The sequence below is a fragment of the Dasypus novemcinctus genome, chromosome 7 (assembly GCF_030445035.2).
Source record: "Dasypus novemcinctus isolate mDasNov1 chromosome 7, mDasNov1.1.hap2, whole genome shotgun sequence".
NCBI lineage: Eukaryota > Metazoa > Chordata > Mammalia > Cingulata > Dasypodidae > Dasypus > Dasypus novemcinctus.
In genome coordinates, this window is record NC_080679.1 from 114,078,409 (window position 1) to 114,101,765 (window position 23,357).

The window sequence follows — 23,357 nt, forward strand, 5'->3', positions numbered from 1 at the left end:
GAAAAACAAAAATCACAATAATAGACCTGTTTATAGCATGCCAGGTGTACTGTCCTACATCCTTCAATTGTAATATTTTACCTAATCTTCCTCACAACTCTGAAGGTTCTGATTCTATTATTACTTAACATTTTTTGAGATGAGGAGACTGAGGGACAAAAAGCCTTAAGTGACTTGGTCAGTCATGTGATAAGTAGCAGAGCTACTATCTGAAGCCAGGTCATGTGATGAGAAGCTGAAGGTTCTACCATTTTCAGCTCAGAGACTATCCTATGAAAGATAGTCTTTCTGAAGGATAAATGTGCATAGAGAAGGAAAGGTACAACACATTAGATTTTATTACTGTTCCTGTGTAATCCGTGCCCGCCATGGCAGGCATTGTGTATGCTTTTCTCATTTACTCTCCCAGGAGGCACCATTATACCCTTTTCACAGACTGGAAAACTGAGGTTCCAAGACAAATAATTTACCAGTTTACATGCACGAGCCGTTTCTCACTCCCAGCCCCTGCTCTTAACCATTAGGTACTCTTGGGCCACCACCATCACGATGCCTCCCACCGCCCCCCCAGAACACCTGGTCATAAGTAAACTGAATTGTTATTGAAAATAAAGCCAAAGTGAATGTTTTCTTCATAAAATTAACCATGCCCAAAATACTCCTCTTGCAATATCTTCTATGCAAATCTCAACACTTTTATTCTTCATCCGTTGCAACCCCTACCATCTCCTCAAGGGCACAGCAGAGCAGCTGAAAGTATTTGTGATTTCAGAGCTCAGGAGAAAGATCCCCTGAAGTAAGCTCCACGTTGCCCATATTTTGCACAAGACTTTGGAATCTTGTGTAACATACCCATAGCTATTTACACCATTGTGCAAGCCCCAGGCTCTTGAGTAAATTTCAACTCCAGTCTCCGTTTCGAGATTACTTCTAAATTGCCGAAGCCATACCTACCTCGGTTTGGAACAAACAACACGTTAGGCTTGCATTCAAAGAAAATAACCAGGATACAATTAAGGCAATATTTGGGCTACTCACAGTAATTGTTTCTGGCACAGAAAATCCATTTTGGAGGAAAAATTGCAATGCCTTATCTTTCTGAGGCAAATCACATTTATTCAAGGCAAATTATAGATCCTGTGAAGGGAAATAACTTAATTACTTAAAGCAGAATCCAATTTGGCTGTATGTTTTGCTGCGGTCTATGGATCTGGGATAATTCAGAGTGGTATTCCTACTCCACTTGAGAACACAATTAGATTTCAGATAGGAAATTATCTTGAGCTTTCTTGGTTTTCCCTGGGAAGCCTAATTGGATCACCCTTCATTTACGCATAGTTTTACACGTACTCTTTCAAAGGCATGGTCTTAACAGCAATGACCTTTGTAAAAGACTTCACTTAAACTTTCTCTATAAATATTTATTCTCCAGGAGACAATACAAGAACTCCTTGGACGGAATTCTCTTTCTTTCTCATCTTGGCATGAAACCTCGTTGCCCCAGATTCCATTCCCTGTGCCCTGGAGTCACAACAAAAGGAGCTGAGCAGAGACCCAAATTCCCAGTCTCGCCAGTCTTAATGGATATTTTATTCTCCCTTGAAACAAAGGTGGTTGATCTTTTTTCAAAAGGAAAAAAAACCTTGACTCTCCGCCCCAAAAGGGTGTCCTGCTCCCCGCGCCCCCCATCATTCTGACCCTGCCATGTTTGCAGTGGCTCCAAAGCGTCCCCAGCGTCGCGGTCCGTCTGACAATGCGGGGGAACTCCAGTCTGTGGGCCGTCCTGCATGAAGCGGCTGATTGTTCCCTGTCCTCATCTCTGATGAATGGGGCCCTTGAAGGTCAGACATGTAGATCCAGTTGTATAATGGCAGCTAAAATATTTAAATTGTATGCAGGCTGTCAATAATAGCATAGACATGACATCTGAGTTATTAATAACATTAAGCCTGTAGGGGAGGACAGTGGATGTTTTCATCCTGCAAAACTTATTTTCCTAAAATGCCACTTGGCAAATCACCTCCCCTTTGGGGCTTCCCTTCTGTGGTTATACTTAGTTAAAATATTAATTCTGGGGTGCTCTTTTAGGGGGATCCCATACAGGTCTATTTTAATAATTCAACTAAGTTCATGACTTTCTCCAAGCTCGTTGTCATATTTAATAAAGAGTCCATAAGTAGAATTGAATTAATATTATTCCCATGTAATAGTCAACTTAGGAGGGGCAAGGACCCCTGGAGACAAAATTCAGATTGTGTCAGAATATTCAGACATCCCCCAAAGCTTAGAAATGAGGTATCGCAGCCTGGCCTCATGGGGATTTTCCCAACCTGCTCCGAGGAGGTCCCCCGCCTGGCTGCCAGTCAGAGCTAGGGATATCCCTTGTGGGCCTGGAGGAATGACCTTCTCTGAGTACAGCCTGAGAGAGAGGCTGGTGCCTCAGGGACCATAAAAGTTGAAAAGAATCCTTTTAAAGCATTGGCTCTCAACCTGTCTGATTTTGCCTCCCAGGGGACATTTGGCAACATCTAGAAACATTTAGCATTATTTTAAGGGGTGGGAGGATGAGGTGCCATTGGTATCTAGTCGGTAGGGGCCAGGGGTGCTGCTAAATATCCTGCAGTGCACAGGGCAGCCCCATAACGAAGGATTACCAGCCCAAAACGTCAACAGTGTCCAAGGTTGAGTGAGAACCCCTTTTGGAAAGTGAGGGCCATGGAGTGATAATAATCACCAAAGCTTGGGATAGCCAACCCGTGTGACTTTATGAACTAGCATGAATGCATGAAGCACCCAGTAGCACTGGACAGGGTTCCAAGGTTTCCCTACAGACTCCTTTATCTGGTCTCATTTCAGTGCTCCTACTCAGCCCACACACTTCTCTTCCACTCTTACTTCAACTCAGTGTTGCCTTGTGATCACGAACACATCTTTCTGTTTGTTCATTTCTTTTCTTCTCTGACTAGATTATCAGCTGCTTAAAGGTAGGGACTCTCATTTCTTTTCTAGTCCCTGATGGGCTGCCACATGCCATGCTAGGGAAGACATCCCACAAAGGAAAAGAAATGGTAGAAGGGTGACTGAGGACTCTCTTAGTTTCCCACCAAGTATCTGTCTCTCCAAAGACCATGATGTTTACTCATTTAATCCTCTCTACTGCCTGTGACTCAATTTGGAACACTTCTCATTTTCCTCCTGTTATGTAAAAAATAAACAAGGAGTGATGAGGTACCAGCCGATTGTCACATTGTCTGCAACTGACTTTGATTCACTTAAATCAAATCCTATTAATTCCAACAATTCAAATCTTCTAAAACCTTCTGAAAATCCTTCTTTCAACTGAAAATACAAGCTGGTTACATCCTGAGTTGAAGGATCCAAACTGCTAAGAAGCCACAGAAGAGGAAAGAATTTTTCAAAATCTAACATAAAGGTGCTCAACCAAACCATTGCAGGTGTTTTGTGTTTATCGGGCAGCCACTGGGCCACAGAAAAATTGATTTACATATTACAGTTCAATTAACTAGAACTTAACTCATCAACACTATTAATTAAATTGAATTACTTCCTCATAGTTGATTCTTTCAGTTGGAAATGATATTTATCAAAAACTCACTGGGAAACGGACTTTGGCCCAGTGGTTAGGGCGTCCGTCTACCACATGGGAGGTCCGCGGTTCAAACCCCGGGCCTCCTTGACCCGTGTGGAGCTGGCCCATGCGCAGTGCTGATGCGCGCAAGGAGTGCCCTGCCACGCAGGGGTGTCCCCCGCGTAGGGGAGCCACACGCGCAAGGAGTGCACCCCGTAAGGAGAGCCGCCCAGCGTGAGAGAAAGTACAGCCTGCCCAGGAATGGCGCCGCCCACACTTCCCATGCCGCTGACTACAACAGAAGCGGACAAAGAAACAAGACGCAGCAAAAAGACACAGAAAACAGACAACCGGGCGAGGGGAGGGGAATTAAATAAATAAAAATAAATCTTTAAAAAAAAAAAACAAAAAAAACTCACTTAATTCCAGGCACTTTCATACACGTAATTTTCACAACAGTCCCAAAAGTTAAAGATCGCTATCTCCATTTTTGGGCAAGGACCTCAACAAAGACATTAAACTACGAACAAAGGGGCTATGCTCTTTCCACTATGTACACTATAAATGTTATTAAACAGAACCCCAAGTTCCAAGGCATGTCCTCAAGTTCTCTCTATATTTACTCCAAGCTTTTCTATCTTTTTTATTTCTAGATCATGTATAAGAATAATAGTCACCATTTGCAGAGGGCTTACTAAACGCCAAGATCACAACAGCCCTATGAAGTAGGTACTATTATTCTGCCCATTTTACAAATGGGGAAAGTGAGGCAGAGAGCCTAGTTTAACACATTCCCAACATCACATATTCATTGAGTAGTAAAGCTTGAATTTGAACCAGGCAGCCTGATACCAGATCATGCCTTCTCAAACACCACAGTAACTTTACTGCTTTCTGTGATGTTGGCCAATATTCAGAATAATAACCATGAGGTGAAAAGATCCTCCATGCTCCTCAGTACTCTGTGGGGTTCAATATTGAACACTCGCTTGATTATACTTTTGAAAGCGACAAAGCAATGCTGACATTTTAGAAAGATTTTCACTGTTAGTGGTGAAATAAAATGGGTTTCAAGTTACCCTGTAACAGCGTCCGGCACATCATAGTAGTGCAATAAATATTTGCTGAATGAGCAAATGAGTGAACACCCTAAACTTCTACTCCTAATAGCACACCATTCTGTAAGCGTTCTGATTAATGTTGGTGTGTATGATTCAACTCCCTTCCTTCATTCTCCCAATCATTTATCAACCATTTACTGAACAATACCAGGCAGGTATGAAAATTGTTCACAGTCTAGTGGAAGATGCAGTCCTTTGAGGTTCTGGGCATGCTGGAAAGTTAGCTAAAGGATTCCCAGGCTTTCCAACTACCTTACCTTTGAAGAAATCAAAATCTTTGACCCAAACACCCAACTCCTCTATTATTTAATACTCCTTCAGTCTTGCTTCCACTGATTCCCTTCTCAAGGGACAGCAAACCACTGCCTACCTCCCAACCCTGGTGAGAAGCTTCCAATTCTCCTCTACCCTCCTATTTCATCAGCCCAAGGGAAACTGCTCACGTCATGAGGATAAGAGCAGAAATTCTGCCAAAACATAGAGTATGGGAAGGAGCCCTGAAGGCAGTTTCTCAGCCTTCTGTCCATAGGAGACAACTCATTAGGCCCTTGGGATTGAAGAAGGAAATCAAGACCATCATTTTGGGCCACATCCAATTTCCTTTGGCAAGCAGACTCTGCCTTTCAGCCCAAAGTGAGCTTTTTCATCCTAAATTCCTAGTGCATGAAGTCTGTAGTGTGAACACACACGCAAATAAAAGGCTTTTGAAAAGTTAAAAGTGGCTATTATATGCATCACTATCATTGTTAATTTTTTTTCATTTTTCAATAAATTTTGCTTCCCAACTGGCTTAACACCTCAAGTACAGAGACCTGTGCAGTCTAGCATAGTGAATGAACAGATATTCAATTTGATTTGATCAAAAAGTTACCAGATTCCATAAGAACGTGCCAATGCTGGTTAAAAGTGTATAAGGTTAGCTCATTTGGTTAAAGCCTGATGTTTCCAAGCAGGATCATGGGTTTGAGTCCTGCTGGGGCCACCTTTCAAGTAATGTTGCACAGAAATGTAAGGTTGATGAATGCAAGGACGGTTTCTATCTTGTTCACTGCTGTATTTCCAATGTCTTGAACAGCAGTCGCAAACTTTTTCTGTACATCTTCAGATAGGAAATATTTTTGAATTCTTTTTTTTTAAGATTTATTTTATTTATTTCTCCCCAGCCCCTTGATGTTTTCACTTGCTCTGTCTGTTTGTCTTCCTTATTTCTTTAGGAGGCCCTGGGATCTGAACCAGCAACCTCCTATGTGGAAGGCAGGAGCCCATTCACCTGACCCACATCACATAGGAAATATTTTAGGTTCTGCTGGCCATATGGTTTCAGTTGCAACTATATAACTGCCTTTGTGGGACAAAAGAAGCCACAGACAACATGTAAACGAATTAGTACGGCTGTGTTCCAATAAAACTTTATGGACACAAATTTGAATTTCACATAATTTTCACATATTACAAAATATTATTCTTCTGATTTATTTTCAACCATTTAAATCTGTAAGAATCATTCTTTGCTCCCAGGCTATACAAAAACAAGGCAGTGGGCCACATTTGGCCCAAAGGCCCTCATTTGATGACCTCTGTCTAGAAAAATGTTTAAACTATAGTAGAGAGTCAATAAGCATGAATGAATAAGTAGAATCCTGAATAGAAGAGTTTACTCTTAAGGCACCAAGAACCCCAGTGAACCAGTGGCCTTGTCTATCTATTTGCGTTTAAGTATGACATCCACCCACCATTCCTCAAGCACTTTACCATTTGAAAAATGCTTTCTCAGAAGTTTTGGTGAAGAATAGTGCTACTGGTAGCACCAGATTGTGAATGTAATTGTTACCACTGTGCTATATACATGATAACGGCTAAAATGGGGGGGGGGGCGGGTTGTGTTGTACATATATTCCCATAGCTTTTTAAAAAAAATGTTAATGTTTTCTGGCATAGGTTCTTCAAGTGGGTCTGTGTGCTGGTTTGTGCCCCAGCGGTTGGCAAGGCCCTACTTCTTTGCTGGGTCTACTCTTTCAGGAAGAAAGGTCTGTGAAGAGAGTCGCCTTTTTATCACCTTTGTGCCACTTTCTCTTATTTTCCCGAGTGCAAAAGGTGGCATCCTCTTCCGTCATACTCCCTGTAGCTAGAACACCGACCACTCATGTGAGCCGTCCAGGCGCGCTGGACAACTTCCTCGGGCGTGACCAGCACGAGCTCTGCTCCTCCAAACTGATAATCACCAGTCACAACTTTTGGCAGCGGTTCCTCAGACAGTCGGTAAATAGGACAAAAGAAAAAAGCCATAATCCATGGCAATGAATAGTGTTTCACAGCCACAAGCTGAGCCACAAAAGCCCAAGGAGAATCAATGGAGCAGAAAGCATTTTTGGACCTGACCCCAGCTTTGGGGGGAATGACGATAATTCTATTTCCTTTTAGCCTCCAGGTCCCTCCTGGGAATGTCAAAATTAACCTCCAAAGGCTGCCACTGTTGGATCTCTTATTAAAAATGTCTCCAAGCGACTTCATTACACTAAAGAATTTTCTCCCCAAGGTGAGAGGACCAGCTTCTGTCTCAGATCCGAAGCTGAAGAAACTGCAGAGTACTTTCTGTTTTCAAGTGGAGTTTCTGTTCTGTCTGCATGACAATGCAAAAATGGCTTCTTAGCCCCCAAGGGCTAGGAAGGAGGAAGACAACCCATCCAGGCTAAAGTGGTGCTGGGGGAAAAAACCCTTGCAGGACAGAAATCTTCTCAGAACGCAGTAGAAAAGAAGAGAGATGTGGGGGAAATAGTGGTAAAATAGTAAGAGCCAATTCATAAAAGAGGAAATAAAGCTGATAAAATTACAAAGAAATGTTCAACCTTATCAGCTAGCAAATAAATAAAAATAAAAACAACACACTATTTCTCACTTACCAAACTAGCAAATATTTTCAAAGTAAAAAAGCCTCCTGTGCCAGCGAATTAGGGATCATCAAGCTTAAGCTGGTGCGGGCGCAATCTGGGAAAAGCCTGCAGAAACCATTTGGCAAATACCCTGGAAACCTTGGTGCTTTCATCCCCTTTGGCCAGAGAGACCATCTCTGGACATTTAATTAAAGGAAACAATCCTTCATATTAAAATATTTTATGCACAAAGTTGACTTTTGTATTTATAAAAAAAAAAAAAAACCACAAAAACCAAAAACTGGAAATCACCTAAATATCTGGCAGCAAAATGAGCTTGAAGGAAACCATGGTTCATCTATGCAATGGGATATGATTCCACTTCTTAAATGATGTTTATGAAGGTTGTTAGAAAATGTTTGCGATGTGTGACATGAAAGAAGCAAGTTGTGAAATATGCATACCATCTGACTGTAAATATTTGTAAGTTTATGCACATTTTTAAAAGAAGACAAATTAAAATGTTATTACCAGTAGTTGTTTGGGTGCAAAGCTTTTGGATGATCTAAAAATATATATATATTTTTAATTTCTCTGAATTTTTTATCTTTACTATAACAAATACATATAATGAAAAGATAATCACCTTATTTTAGAGAGTATAGGGCAGGGAGGAAAGAAGTGTATTAGCTCAAAATAGGAATCTGGTCTTTTCTTTCTTTATCTCTTCTCTCCCTCCCTCCCTTCCTCCCTCCTTTTCTCCTCCTTTCTTCCTTTCTACCTCCCTTCCTTCATTCCTTCCTCCCTTCTTCCCTTCCTCCCTTCCTTTCTTCTTCTTTCTTTCTTTTGACCTAGGGCCCAAGTAGGTGCTAAATAGCTAAATAAAGTATTGGTGAACTGAAATTAATTAGACATTTGTGGAAGATATACATTACCCTCAAGTTATTTAGAATCTAAAAGTGGAGTTTACTAGTAGCAGAAATCTTACCATTATATTCCTGGCAGAGCCTCTGATACAGTCCAGTGTTTCTGAACGGAGGGTCATGATCTCAAGGAAGCATTCTAGAGAATGCCAAAAGTACAGGAGGATGGAATTCAGGGCTGTGTGGCAGTGGCCACAGGCCGCACTGAGCTCATGGCCAGTGAACCTGCGCCAGACCACACAGAGTCATGGCGCCATCTTTAGAAGGCTGGTGCATTAAGGCTTTTGGATAGATGCTATGAATCTGGCGTCTCTCAAAGGACTTCTCCCTGAGAGGTCAAGTCTTTCAAAATACACAGGAAAGTAAGTATATTAGAAAACCTTAAAGGAAATCTCTAAAACAGTTAGGCCATTCATACATGACGGCAATCGTGCGGGGGGCTGAGAAGGGAACAATGTATAAGTGATCTACCCTAAATACTCCATTTTTGTATTGTATTACAAAGGAAATGTCATGTTGGGGAAGACTTCCTTCATTCTAATAAGTCCTCCAAATACATTAGCACACAACAATGGTGGTTCACGGCATGTCACATAAGGCAAAGTTCTAAGATGGGAAAAGCAAGCGTAAAAAGACCAACATTCACTTTTGGGGTGAGAATATTGCAAGTATAATACATTACTCTTGATATGGGCTCAGGAGTCAGATAGAAAACTGGGACTAGAAAGAAAAAAAAATTAACAATCTTCTTATAATAAATGTTAATCTTTTAAGGAAAACAATTTAAACATTTTATTACAATTATGAGAAACAAATTATTCTACTATAAATAGATATGCATGTCAAAAAGTATATGGTTTAATGATAAAGATATTGCCTGGTTTGATTTAGGATTATAAATCTGTAGAGTAAAGAAATCTCTATTGATATTTTCAAGCTTATGGTCATTTATGAGCTGTAAATTCATTTCTTGTTTATAACCCATGATTTACTTCACTGAGCATTACAAATTCTACCAGGAATTACCAAGGAATTTTGTTCTTATCCTTTATTTTCTGTATATTTGGACATGCATATGTAACTCTGGCTATAGATTAGACATTTGAGAAGAGGTACTAATTCTTTGCCTTACTTGATATTTTTTCTTTTTCATTTTATTGTATTGCATTTTTATTTCCAATAGCCTCCAACAATACTCTGGTTTCTCTTCAGATCATATAAATCTTTCGCCTTTTACCAATAGCCTCCAACACAAGTTAAAACATTATAAAACAAAGAGTTGCTTATTAGAACGGTTTTATGGCACCTAAGATGTTATTGTAATGTATCCTGTTCTTGTCTCTTCTACTCAACATAAAAAGAAAAAAAAGTTCTCAAGATACACATTCAATCATTCAATGAATATTTATTGAGCACCTAATATGTGTCAAGTGCAGGGACAAAATAAAGTCATGGGCCCTGTGGAGCTTACATAATAGTAGCAAAAGAATAATCCTTCTGGAAATAGTCTTCATTTCAGAAATAGGCCTGATAAATTGGGCAACTGAAAATCTTTAGAGAGAAAAAAAAAAGAAAATTTTTAAAAATAAAAATAAATAAAAGCCTGACGTTTTAGTTTTATATCAGTCTGTTGTTAAAAGTCGCCGGAGTCAGTTGGAACTTCTGCGAAGCAGATGCTGGGACAGAGTTAGAAGCACAAGAGGACAGTGGAGGGTATCACCCGTGAAAGAGGAACAGGGAAGGACACAGGAAGGGGCAGAGAGAGCCTTCAGATTGCAGGCTTGGGGAAGAAGGAAGGCTGGGAGGAGAGAGCCTCAGACCACAGGCCAGATCCAACCAAGTCTCAGCCAACCAACCCAGAGCTGCAGAGGAAAGGGGCCTGTTAGAGAAGCGCTGCTTGGGCAGAAGAGGCCAGCCCTGGTAGCAGCCGTGCTCCATCATGGGCTAGGGCTGCCCACAGTCAGCCTGCAAGGCTCCCAAGTCAAGGCTGATTCCTAGTCACGCATAGACTGTCACAGTCTCTGAAAGGTAGTATGGAGACCTGGCTTTCTAGACAGGATTTATAAAGTCAGGACAAGCAATTCCTCTACACTTAAAAACCATGCAAATGTCTCCCAGAAAGTGCCATCCTCACCAAAATCTAGGTCTTTAAGGGAATGTGTTCTTAACACCTGATACGACTTTAACTTGCCAAATATTTTATACCGTGAAAAAAAGATTTAAATTTAAAATTTTTGTTAAAGTGTGGTAGGTCCCTACAGATGAATCAGTGCTTGCTTTAAAAAATATATAGAAGATCTGGAATCTAAAGGAGTCAAATATTTAGAGTTTCAGCTTTTAATTCATTCATTAATTCCATTGCTACACGCCGGGCACTGTGCTAGGCAAATAGCCCCTGCTTACATGGAACCTAGAATAGGAGAACTAAGCATTAAACAAATAACCAGACCAATAAATGCATATTTATGAGCTGAACTTAGTGCTCCAAAAGAAACAAAGGAAACTGACCCGAGCTGACCTAAACTGGGGGTCAGGGAAGAAGTCCCTAAGAAGTGTTGACTGTTCTGGCATCTGAAGGGTGAGTGGGAGTGTGTGCTTGGAGAGGGTAAGGGGTGTAGGAAATGACCGCATGAAGGACATGTGCAAAGGCCCAGAGGCAGGAAGAAGTCAGAGAAACTGCATGGTCATATTCCAAGGCCAGGGAGAGAAGTGGTCCTAGGTGAGGCCAGAGAACAATAAGATTTGGGTTTTGAAATAACTGATTGCAGCCTGAAGACGTTTAAAGGGCCATTGCTGTTTTGGGAAGACCAGTTAGCAAGAGTGTGTGCGGCCTTGGTGAGAGATGATGGTTCTGGTCATGAATCAATGCTTCTTTTTTTTTTTTTTTTTTAGGAGGTACCGGGGATTGAACCCAGGACATTGTACATGGGAAGCAGGCACTCAACCACAGCTCCCCACAGCTGCTCCCCTCGAGTCTTTATTTTTCTTTAAAGATTTGTTTTTTATTTATTTCTCTTCCCTCCCCCCATCCCCCTACACCCAGTTGTCTGCTCTCTCTGTGTGTTCTTCTGTGACCACTTCTATCCTTATCAGTGGCACGGCAATCTGTGTTTCTTTTTGTTGCGTCATCTTGTTGTGTCAGCTCTCCGTGTGGGCAGCACCATTCTGGGGCAGGCTGCACTTTCTTTTGCGCTGGGCGGCTCTCCTTATGGGGCACACTCCTTGCTCGTGGGGCTCTCCTATGCAAGGGACACCCCTGTGTGGAATGGCACTCCTTGCGCGCATCAGCACTGCACATGGGCCAGCTCCACACGAGTCAAGGAGGCCCGGGGTTTGAACTGCGGACCTACCATGTGGTAGGCGGACGCCCTATCCATTGGGTCAAGTCCACTTCCCTCCCCTCAATTCTTTAATCTCCACAATGTGCATTTTGAAATGGGCGTTCTGGAGAGGACACCATGGAATAGGAGACACAACCCTGTTATTGAGATTAGAACATCATGGGGACTACAAAACAGACACATAAAATGGCTTAATTCTTTCAGGTTTACCTGCCAATATGTTATTTTTCCAATGTCACCTCAAACCCAGTATGTCAAAAAACAGAAAGGAGTCCTCTATAAACTGGATCTGTGTCCAAACCACCTTTCTCTCATTCTCCCCACCTCCCAGTCTCCTCCTCTTTGTACATTAGAACCCTGGATGTCTCCTGTGGCACTTCCATCTCCTTTGTCCGTGTGTCCAGTCTGTCACTGTGTGGCGTGGGCAGGACAGAGCCCACATCCATGTCTCCTGGCTCCTTCCACCATGTCTTGCATCTTCCCTCCAGGAAAAGGGCTGCAGCCTGAACTTTGTGCAGAAAAACTGCTTGATAGGAACAAAGGCAACTGAACTTTGTATTCTCATTTTATTTCACAAGTGTGGCCATTGGGTTTAAACCCCTTCACTCCCAGGAAAGTTTCCTCTATTGCTCTGGCTGTCCTCCCTGAAATTTTTAAGTCCAGCAGTCCACATTACACAATTTGCTTCTGAATCACTGTCTTGTTGTTTAATTGGCTGCAATTTCCTGATCAATGAAATGAGAGATTTAAATAATATTTATAGGAAAACCAATCTTCAAACAAAATCTTATGTAGATGCCCAACATTAAAAATAAAATTATAATTGCTCTGGTTAAACAAGGGGTGGTAGACACAGAAAACTTCCTCCATTTCATGGCCACCCTAAGACGCCTCATCTGGAGGGGATAAGAAGCCTAGCTTGAGAATCACTAGACTTGAATGTTTCTAAGACCTAAAATTCTGTGATCTGTCATTTTTTTCCTTTTTTGTTTTACTTGTTTTTACATATATTCCAGGGGTACATGGGTTGTTTTGGGGTTTTTTGTTTTTACATTTATACTATTTACATTGCTTGACCCATAAATAACACTCATAAGATTTATAGGGCCATAGGTTAAAAGAGTATTTACGTAGCCCAACCATCATGCATACAGAGTCTTTTTAATACTGAAAAAAAAACAAACAAAAACTGACTTTCCATCACTAGGCACTATAAATTTGGCCATCTAAACTTAGAAATCTTGACTAAAATAAAAGCAATCATTTCATCCATAAATGCTGTTTCTGAGCCCCTAACAAATCTGGTACTGCAGTGTAACAAATGTCTTACAATTCAGGGATATAAAAATATCAGCTTGAAATCTGAACTGTACAGTATGTACATGAATATTTGCCCCATTAAATTAGGAATATCCTTAAGTCTATGAAATACTACATTATAAAGAGCAATGTCTTTTCCGTCTGTAGCAGGGGCTAATACAATATGATGGTTACCTGGCTAATGAGGGTTGGAAGGGTCACGTTGGTCATGCACAATATGATGCACAGTGTTCACCGACTCAGTGTAACTATGTGCATGGCCCACAAGACAAACGCATCAGGACCTGAGCCAACTTGACTTTCATAAATGACAGACACGACTGCTTTACAAAGGTGGTGCGAGCCCTCTACCTTCTAAAATCAACACCTCTGTCCATTCACCTTGTGGCAATTTCTTGACTGTTCTCCTGAAGACCAGAGAAGCTATATAGATTATATAGAACAGTAATGCACCAACAGGCAGAAGACGTCACGTCAATTCTGTGGTCTGCCGATTCTTAAATATCATTTGGTCTCATAATTTCCTCTTTCCTTCAACTAAAATCCACTTTATGTATTTCTTCCAGATAAATTTTCCTTAAACATGCTTTCATCATGTTCCTCTCCCACTTATGTCTTTTCAGGAAGTATTCAATTTTTTGAGAAACTGCTATGATAATGCTGGAAGAATCATGGTGAACAACGCCATGGAGCTTCAGCCTAGAGGGGAAGACAGGCATTAGATAATTATACATTTTTATATACTTTATTTTTTTTAATGATTTATTTATTTATTTTCTCCCCTTCCCCTCTTCCCACCCTCTGTTTTTGCTGTCTATGTTGTCCTCTTCTCATTTTCTCTCCTCTAGGATTCACCGGGATTCGATCCTGGAGACCTCTGATGTGGAGAGAGGTTCCCTGTCAGTTGTGCCACCTCAGTTCCTGGTTTCTGCTGCGCTTCACCTTGACTCTCCCCTTGTCTCTCTTTTTTTTTTTTTTTTTTTTTTTTTAAGAATTACTTTTTGTTCATTTGTTTGTTTTAGGACCTACTAGGGATTGAAATAAAATGGAAAAAGGTCATCATGGCTGAAGACTGATGATGGGGAAGAAAGCAGAGACCTGATCAGAGGGGGTCGAGCTCAGGACTTAAGACTTTATCTGAATGAAATGAAAAGGGAATGAAAGATTTTAAGTAGAAGCACAGCATGTGTGTTTAAGTTTTTAAAGCAGTTTGCAGTCAGGAGAAGGGTTGTATGGGGCCAACATTGAAAGGAGGTGACCAGTTAGAAGGTAATACATGGATTTGGGTTGGATGGATTGAGACATAATTTTTAGGAACAACTGACAGGACTTATTGGTAAATTGAATCTGAAGAGGAAGGATGGGGTATAAACAGGTTTTCTGGTTTGAGAAATTAGGTGGATAAAGATGCCATTTATTGAGAAGGGGAAGAATAAGTGGATCAGTGAGGGGTACAGTCAAAGCTTCTATTCTGAGAGTGCCTACAACTGCAAGCAGGAGAATTGCATCCATCATCCATGTGGAATGGATGGATTCCTCCACAGAATGGAGACATAAAATATGGATTAGAGTGGACTTACTGATATTCTACTATAAAACTTCCGTGACTACTAATAGAAGAAATTGTATCATTGACAGGGAGAAAGTGGCCACAGTAGTTGCTGAGGGCAGGGTGTGGGAAGAAGAGATGTGATGAGGGGGCATTTTTGGGACTTTGGAGTTGTCTTAAATGATATTGCAGGGTCAGATGGTGGATGTTATGTATCCTGCCATAACCCACTGAATGTACCAGGGGAGAGTGTGAACTACAGAGTAAACTGTTATCCACGTGGTACAGCAGTACTCCAAAACGTGTTCCGCCGAGTGCAGTGAGTGTGCCACAATGATGGGGGAGGTTGTTGGTGTGGGAGGACTGGGGTGGGGGGATGGAGGGTGTACAGGAACCTCTTATGTTTTTTATAATGTAACCTTTTTTGTTATGTCTGTAACTTCAAAACAATACAATTTACAAAAATGATGGGGGTGGTGGGTGTGGGTTATATGGGAACCTCTTATGTTTTTTTTAATGTAACATTCTAGTGATCTATTAACTTTAATATAAATAAACAACAACAACAACCAAAAAAAAAAACCAAAATTGTCCCAAAACACAGTGACTCAAAGGAGAGAGAAACTTATTTCTCTCTCACATAATAAGCTACAGGTGGCAAGTCCAGGACTGGTAGGGCAGCTCTGCCATCCTATATACAAGGTTTGGCCCTAACTTGGCTGTGCAGACAGCATGGAGAGTGCAATTTTTAGGGCCGCACCCTGGAAGGCCACAACACATCACTTCTCTTTACAGCTCGTTGGTCATAGCCTAGCCATACATCGACACCAAACTGAAATGGATGTTATGAAATGCAGCCTTTGGCTGGGCAGCCATCTGCCAAGCTAAATATTGAATTTTCTGTTATTAAAAGGAGAAGAGTAGGGAAAAAAAAGATGTTGGTGGACAACCAGCAAGCCTCAGCCACACTGGGGAATAGCCAATATGTAAGTGGGACTGGTGAATATGTAAGTGGGAGATTCTTGTGGGATATTTAAGTAAAGAAGTCAAGTTATGACTCTGAGTAGCTCACAGGAGAGGATAGAGCCAGAGTTATGAACCTGAGAGTTACCTTCACGGACACCGGATTTAATGCCATGGGTCTCGATGAAATAAAGTGCAATTGATAGAGAAGAGGGCCAAGGATTAAGCTGTGAGGGACTCCAACATTTAGAGGTTGAATTGAGGAGGATGAGCCTGCAAGGCAGACAGAGAAGATCAGCAAGGTAGGAGAAAAGCCAAAAATATGGAAGCCAAGAAAAGAGAGCATTTCCAGAAAGACAGGCCGTTGTATAAAATGCTAATGAGAGGTTTAGTAAGATGAGGACATAGAAACTAATACTGCATCTCTATTGCCTGTCAAATTCAGTCTAAACTTTTATGTTTTCCTTTCCACGTCTTCACAATCTGTTTTTAGCCTATCTACTTTCCATTCTAAAATTATATCCATCCTCAGAGTTCCCAAACATGTCAACTGGTTCTCCACTTTTTGCCTACTCTTCCATCAGCCTGATTGATATTTCTGCCCATTATCTAGTTATCCAAGTTATCTCCTTTCTTCAAAGTCCCCCCATTCTTGAAGTCATCTTTGACTCTTAGAACCGACTGTTGAACACTAACTTGTTTTCTCACTGCTTTTTGTGTATTATTTTTCTCGCCATCTCCTAAGGGTGAAGGCCATCTTATATTCATTCCATATCCCCAACAAGCTGTTAAGGTTAGCCAGACAATGGGCTAATAATCAATGACTGATGACAAATATAACACAGCCTCAGCACAATAATTGAGCAAAGATTCTTAGCATTTTGGAATATCTGATTCAATCCTCCTCTTTTCACATGAAAAATCTAAAGTGACACATGAAAATGTTTTCTCTGTTATAAAACAGAATGCAAGTTAATATTCAGTCACCATCCTTATCAGTGAGCATCATTGAAACACCATGCCTCACTAAATGAAATTTTCAGTTCAGTTCCTTTTGTAGTTGCCCATCAAGTACCTATTAAGCACCTGGCAAGTATCAGACTCAATGATTATAAACAAAATGAGGCTCTGCCCTCAGGGTCTTTATACTATACAGATGCTGGAGTCTGCATTGGTTTCTCCCTTCTTGACGTCTAGCTATGTGCCACTTTTTCAAGAAATACTGACGCATACACCCAGAAATAAAATAAAGCCTCATCTTGACTGATCCTGTTAATAAAAGCAACAGGTTCATGTGCCAGTGCATAAGCTAACTTTGCCTGCCTCACACTACAACCCCTCTGCTTGTATACTAAAAACTATGCCAAATTTGGTATAAATAATATTGAGTAAATAAGTATATTTAACTTTTAGGAGTTATCAAGTTCTTTTCTGTGAATAGCACTTTATAGGTCTTACTGAGCTATGTCAATTATCCAAATGATGACTTATAAATAAGTATTTGCTGTGGACCAGAAATGTTTGTAACCATCTTCAGTCTCAGCATTTGTTTTCAGTGCTGTGGAAGGATGGTTGCAGGGTCGGAGCAGCTCAGAGAAGAGGGAAAACTAAACACTGGACCAAGGAAGGGTCAAGGAGTCTCCTTGTGAACACTGTTAAGAAGCTATTCTAAAACTGTGGTGTTGGTTTATGCCGATCTGGCTGTGCAGTTCAGGGCCAATAGCCAGGAGGCTAATGGAGCGGTAGTTCTCAAACCCAGTCCCACCTTTTCACCTGGGCTACTGGGAACCCTGCCGTAGAGAGAGCCTCTCTCTGGCCCTCCTTTGGTGAGGAGCCACGGGGCCACGGAAGATGCCCTCCAAGAAGACCTGTTCCTCGGGTTCCCTAGACCGGGGCCTCCTAAGTCTATGCTCTAACAGCTCTGAGCCTCCTTCCAGGGCCTTGGAGGGCCTCTTCCCTGGGTCATCCTCCCGAAGGCAGAACACACCATCAGTATGCACATCCTCTGGGGAAGCAAATGGAACTTGGATGAACCAACTGGAGCATCCCCAGCACCATGGAAGAAAGGCCCCCGAGACGTGGGAGGGACTGGGAGTGGAAACAAAAGGGTGGCCTGCAGCTTTTGCCCAGGACCCCAGATGTGAAGGACCGGCCAGCATAAACTCCTTGTGCTCTACGGCTGTGTGGTTCTACGACCAATTCTCCACAGGGCTGCTCCAGCAGGATAGCGATGGCAGAGAGTCTGCCGAAAAAAGGGTGCCCTGAGATTCACCCACTTCCGTCCCTCTTCATTGGTGGGAAGCGAAAAGGAGTCTGTCTGGCATGGAAGCTTTTGGGATATGGGTTTTGATTAGGGGCTCAAGGTTACATGTTGACCTTCATAGTCACTCAGCCCTGCCCAACAAACACAAATCCAACTAGCTGGAATCGATGTTTGTGTGGCAGAATGGTGTTGTTTTGTATGTTCAAGTGTTTTCTTAAGATCTGTAAAAATTCAAGGTTTAGAATTTAAATTAGATGTTTAAATCCCTGCTTCCAAAATGATTTTAAATGTTGGCCAAAATGCTTATTCTGCTATATTTGAGGTAGTGTGCTATTTTTAACCCATAAAGGAGACTCTCCAATTGCTCCAGCAAAATCACCATCATCACCATCTGAAAATAGCTACCTATATTTTCTCTTTGTCCCCCTCCCCTTCCCCATTTCCTCACCTCATTGACAACAGCCATGTGGCTGGTGTGCACAAGCTAGTGACTTGCTCAGGCATTTGAGGATCTTAATCCCAAATCGTCAAGACCCTAAGAAGGACCTCAGCTGCCATCTGTAAGTTTTTATTAAAAGCAAGATAAAAGTGGCATTAATTCTGCACAGAGCCAGAGCAATGAGGGGGAAAATTATGTCAATTCAAAATACTTACGTGTGTCCCTACCTTCCTAAGCTCATAACTTCTGCACATGCTTAATAGGTCACATCATAGTTAATATTACTACCTTTTAGGAACAGCGTTATACACCCCTCACCACCCTTTAAACCCGGTTAATGCAGATGATTGGGGAATCGAAACACAGAGGCACTTCACTACCTTCTCTAATTGGAATGACTAATTTGGTCATAACAGCAGTCTCATCCAGATGCTCAGACTTGGTTCAGAGTATGGAAATCTGTAGTGAGGGGATTTACTTAGGATGCTGAACAAAGAAAGTGATCATTATCTGTGGTCAGGAAGAAGTATTCTAATTAGTGGTAATATCCTCCTGCTGAGCTTCCTGTCATCCACACTTTGATCCCGGGCGATGGGCTTTCCAGGAGCTGAGCATCTCCGCTATCTGCAGGTCAGGGCGATGATGCAGAGGCTGAGTGCTACCTAGAGGAAAAGAATTAGCTTAAAACGCCACCTCATTCTTTCTGGAATGAGGTCTTTATAAAATATACTCTAGCAAGTGTAAGTCTAATGCAGTCAACTTGTAAACCCATAATCACAGGTAGCAATTGAATAAAAGCAGGTTCATCTGCAAATGAATCCTAAGTGTTTGGAAACCCATTAATGTCTGAGATTTCTCAACAATAAATTTAGGCTCTAGGGGAGATTAAGCACAAGTCAGTGCTTAATAAATCCCTTTGGACAGTGTCAGTGACAGGGGTGCAGGGGGGCCTTCCTCTCCATTCCTTTCTTTTCACTTGCCCCTGAAGTCAGTGTTGGATGGCCTGGTTTGAAAACCAGAGAAGCAGTCCTAGTGACCAACAGAGAGGAGAAACTGTATGTGCAAGCCCCATGTGGAAAGGAGGAGTGAAAAGAAATATCCTAGCAAGCCATAAGCTTCCAACAGAACCAGCATACACTCGCTTCAAAATTGAGGGATTTAGCCGATCCAGCAGAAGTGGTCTCTGCAAGGTTTTCTGAGTGCCAGGCACCCTGCCAGCCACGTAGTTTATGTCACAAATGACATATGTAGCTCCTGGTCAGAGCCAGGCTGGAGGAGAAACCATGTTGGCAGTTATCTGGGAGGGAATCTGACTGCAAAGCAGAAGGCTTTCTTACCCTCTCTTTGCCCTCACCTAGAGTAAAAGTGACTATAATCTGTGACAATCCTGAAAATACCTGGAATGTCTATGCTAGAAAGTCATTCACTCCTTTGACTCTCAAAATTTGTTTTCAGCCTTCAAGGTGGAGGGCCACAGATATGAACATACACAAAAGTTTTCCGGGAAAATCAAGTGTATCGGTCTGCCAAAGGGAGCTGGTGCAAAAGTACCAGAAATATGTTGGCCTTTATAAAGGGTATTTATTTGGGATAAAAGCTTATAGTTATAAGGTCCTAAAGAGTCCAAATCAAGGTTGCTTTCTCACCAAAGGCAGCTGCCACATGTTGAAGCAAGATGGTAGACAAACCTCTGCCTCGGTCGTCTCAAGGCTTGCAAATCAGTCTCTTTATCGTATGACTCATTTCCTTCTGGGCCTTCTCAGCTACTCAGCTGCTCTGTTCTCTTCAGCTGCAAACTATCAGGTGTATGGCTCATCTTTCCCCGGGCCCCAGGATCAAACATGACAGAGCTGTCTCTCTCTTCTTGGGTGTCTTCTTGAGTGAGTGTCCATTTCTATAGGCCCACCAAGGGGGCAGGGACTCAACCTGAGTCATGCCTTACTGATGTGGTCAAATCAAAGCCCTAATCTTAACAGGCAATCTTTTATAAAGATTATAAAGGATTTATAAAAGACCGTTTAATCAAGGTCCCCTCAACTGAATCCAATATAATCAAAGGGTATCACATCAGAATAGATTAACAACATAATCTTTCTCTGTCACACCAAGTTTCATCTCTTTGTTCCAACCGATGTTTAGATGATAAAGTCCCTGACCCTAAAGGAAAAAGAAATCTACCCTGTGTTTGACCATTTTACAAAGACTCCAACCTAAGTCCAAATATACTCACTTACTGTGCCATATTTCGGTTCAAAATAAAGTTGTATAATAAAATATTAACTAAATATTTTGTTGCTTAAAATATGTAGAGATGAGCTAATGACAGTGGGTGAGAGGTAAGAGAAAGATTTCACTTGGTGTTAGTCACATTTATAAAAGAGTGTTTTCCGGATTTATTATTGACTAACAAGTAAATAAATAAAATTCTGGTTTTAAAGTGGAAATCTGATCTCAATCGTTTTCTTTGTAATTTCACCATCCTCTCAGATCTAAGATAGAAAACAAATGTGAATAAGTAAAGGAAATATGAAAAGTAAATATCCAAAGTCCAAGATAAATACCTGGAGTAAGGGCAGGGGAAGGAAGAGAAGGGAAATCTTAGAAACAAAGATGTGTTGCTGCTGCTGCTGTTGGAGGTGATGCTTTTAATGGGGGAAATGCCAGCAAAACAAAGGCTTTTTTTACAGCTAAACACAGATAGTTAAATATTATTGGGAAGAAAAAGGAAAAAAGAAAAAAAAAGAAAAATTATTGGGGAAGAGGAGGCAGGGGTCTAGGGATTGAAGTAAAAGGAAGGAAATATAACAATTCCTCCAAAAATGAAGGGTCCTTTATTTTTCCTGCCAGACTTCAGTAAATGCTAACTTGCAAGGAAAGGAATTAAGGAAAACACACAAAGAGAAAAAGGCTCCCAAGTCAATGCATAGGATTTCCATCTTCCAACCTCTTTTCTCAGCTAACTTCCCCAGAAGTAAAATTAATGAGTTTCAATCACTTTTTCAATCAATAAATATTTATTAAGAGCCTACCATGTGCCAAGAACCGCTCTAGGCTGTAGGGATTTAAAGGTGATTATGGCAGACAAGAGCTCCTCCCATCCTTGTGGTGCTTATATACGAGGATGGGAAATGGTAAATAAAGAAACCAACAAATAAAGAAGAAAATCTCTCTGCTTGGGATTAGAGTTAGGAAGAAAATAAAACAATAAAACTTAAGGTGTGACTGGGCAAGCTATTTAAGTTTGGGTGCCATCTACACAATAATTCATCCATCTTTCAATAAATATCTATTGGGTGCTTTCACAACATTACAAGCTACCCCAATCTTAGTCGCTTAGAACCACCACCATCTCTTTAGTTTAAATTCTGTGGGTGACCTTTTTGGTTGGGCTTAGCTAGACAAGTCTTCTGGTCTCAGCTGGACTCACTCATGTATCTGTGGCCACTCCTGTTCATCTCAGCAGGTATGTTTCTGGGGGTTGGGGCAATGGGGGCAATCCTCCAGCCAGCTAGCTCCAGCTCGTTCGCATGGAGGCTTGGCATGATCCAAGAGTGGGAGCCGAAGTATACAAGGTCTCCAGGTCAGAATGGACACCAGATCGTATCCGCCACATTGTATGGCCAAAGTCTCAAGGCCAGATTCAAGGGGCGTAGAGTAATAAACTCCCATCTCGATGGGAGGAGCTATAGAGTCACATTGTAGGGGTGAAATTCTGACCATATTTGTAAACGGGCATTGGTGCCTGTGGATAAGCCAGGCACTGAGAACATAGTGGTGAGCAGAAAGGATGTGACCCCTGACTTCTTGGAGCTCACGGTCTCTTTATCTATAATCTATAAAACTGCTGAGGGAAATGCCTGCCTATGGCTCTAAGAGAATGAATACAGAGCGGTTGTTTACTTGTGGGACCTTACTGTTGTTTTCATTAATTGGCACTTGGCACCTGAGACAGGGGATTCTGCCCGCTCTACGTGGGACCTATTAACGCCCCTTATTGCAAATAGAAGTAATTAGTAAAATTGGACTCTCCCCAATCCATTCTTCATCACTTCTCTACACAGCGCCAGTCCTATTGAGTAAAAGGCAACCACAGCTCTGCTGAAACCTTATTTTCTTTTGTCACTGCCTCAGGATCCCTATTGCATCTGGTGCCCCTGGACCAGAATTATTTGTCCAGAAGGTGACCTCCATCACTGTGGCTCTCTTCTGAAAAACGGCTTCCAACAGACATGCGGCAAGCTAAAGGGCCAAGAGGCCCGGCCAAGGCCTGTTGGTTGTCCACCTTCCAGATGTCAAAGCCCAGAGACAGAAGGTGATTGTCTCAAAAGACCTCATCCTTTGGCACTGCAGGAAGCAGCCATGTGGTAGACATGACAGTCCCCTCTCTGCCAAGGCCAGGCAGAGCTCACCACAGGGCCAAAATTCTCAAGGGAAACTCTTCAGATTCTGGCAGTAAGGCTAAGCACATCGCTTCATGTGCTTTGTCTCACTTTATCTTCCTAGAAAATGGGGCTGCTAACATCATATTCTCAGCCCCACTTTACTCAGAATACATACCCTCTCGTATCTGTTCACAGCAGTATTGTCAGTCAACAAACTTTCATGAAGCACCCTAATAAGGTCACAAAAATTAATAAGACCATTGTAATAAAGGTAGCATACTAATGCAAACTGTTAATAACAGGGAAAACTATGGTGGGGGAGTGGTAGTGTATGGGAACTCTGTACTGTCTGCATGCCTGTTCTGTAAACCTATGACTGCTCTAATAAAAAAGAAAAATAAATAAGACCCAGCCCCTGATCTCAAAGCACTTGCTTCCTTATAGAAGTTCACAGTGAAGCTTCTTAAAGATTGGGAACTGCAATTATAAAATGTCACTTTTATTTAGTGTCACACAGAGAGCAGGATCATAAAAGCATGGGTGCTGCTAATCCTGATTTTAATGCTTTATGTAACTTAGAAGAAAAGATCCTATTTG

General features: G+C 41.6%; 1 long non-coding RNA gene across 1 annotated transcript in view; it reads right to left on the reverse strand.

Annotated features, from left to right (window-relative positions):
• Positions 1-1,008: 1,008 nt before the first annotated feature.
• The window catches only part of LOC111761071 (uncharacterized), a 55,799-nt gene continuing 33,450 nt past the window's right edge, over positions 1,009-23,357 (reverse strand). The window contains exons 3-4 of the long non-coding RNA XR_002794542.2: positions 1,699-1,874; positions 1,009-1,137 (exon numbers count right to left, since the gene is read on the reverse strand). This is a non-coding gene — a long non-coding RNA (uncharacterized lncRNA). The remainder of the gene's footprint in view (positions 1,138-1,698; positions 1,875-23,357) is intronic.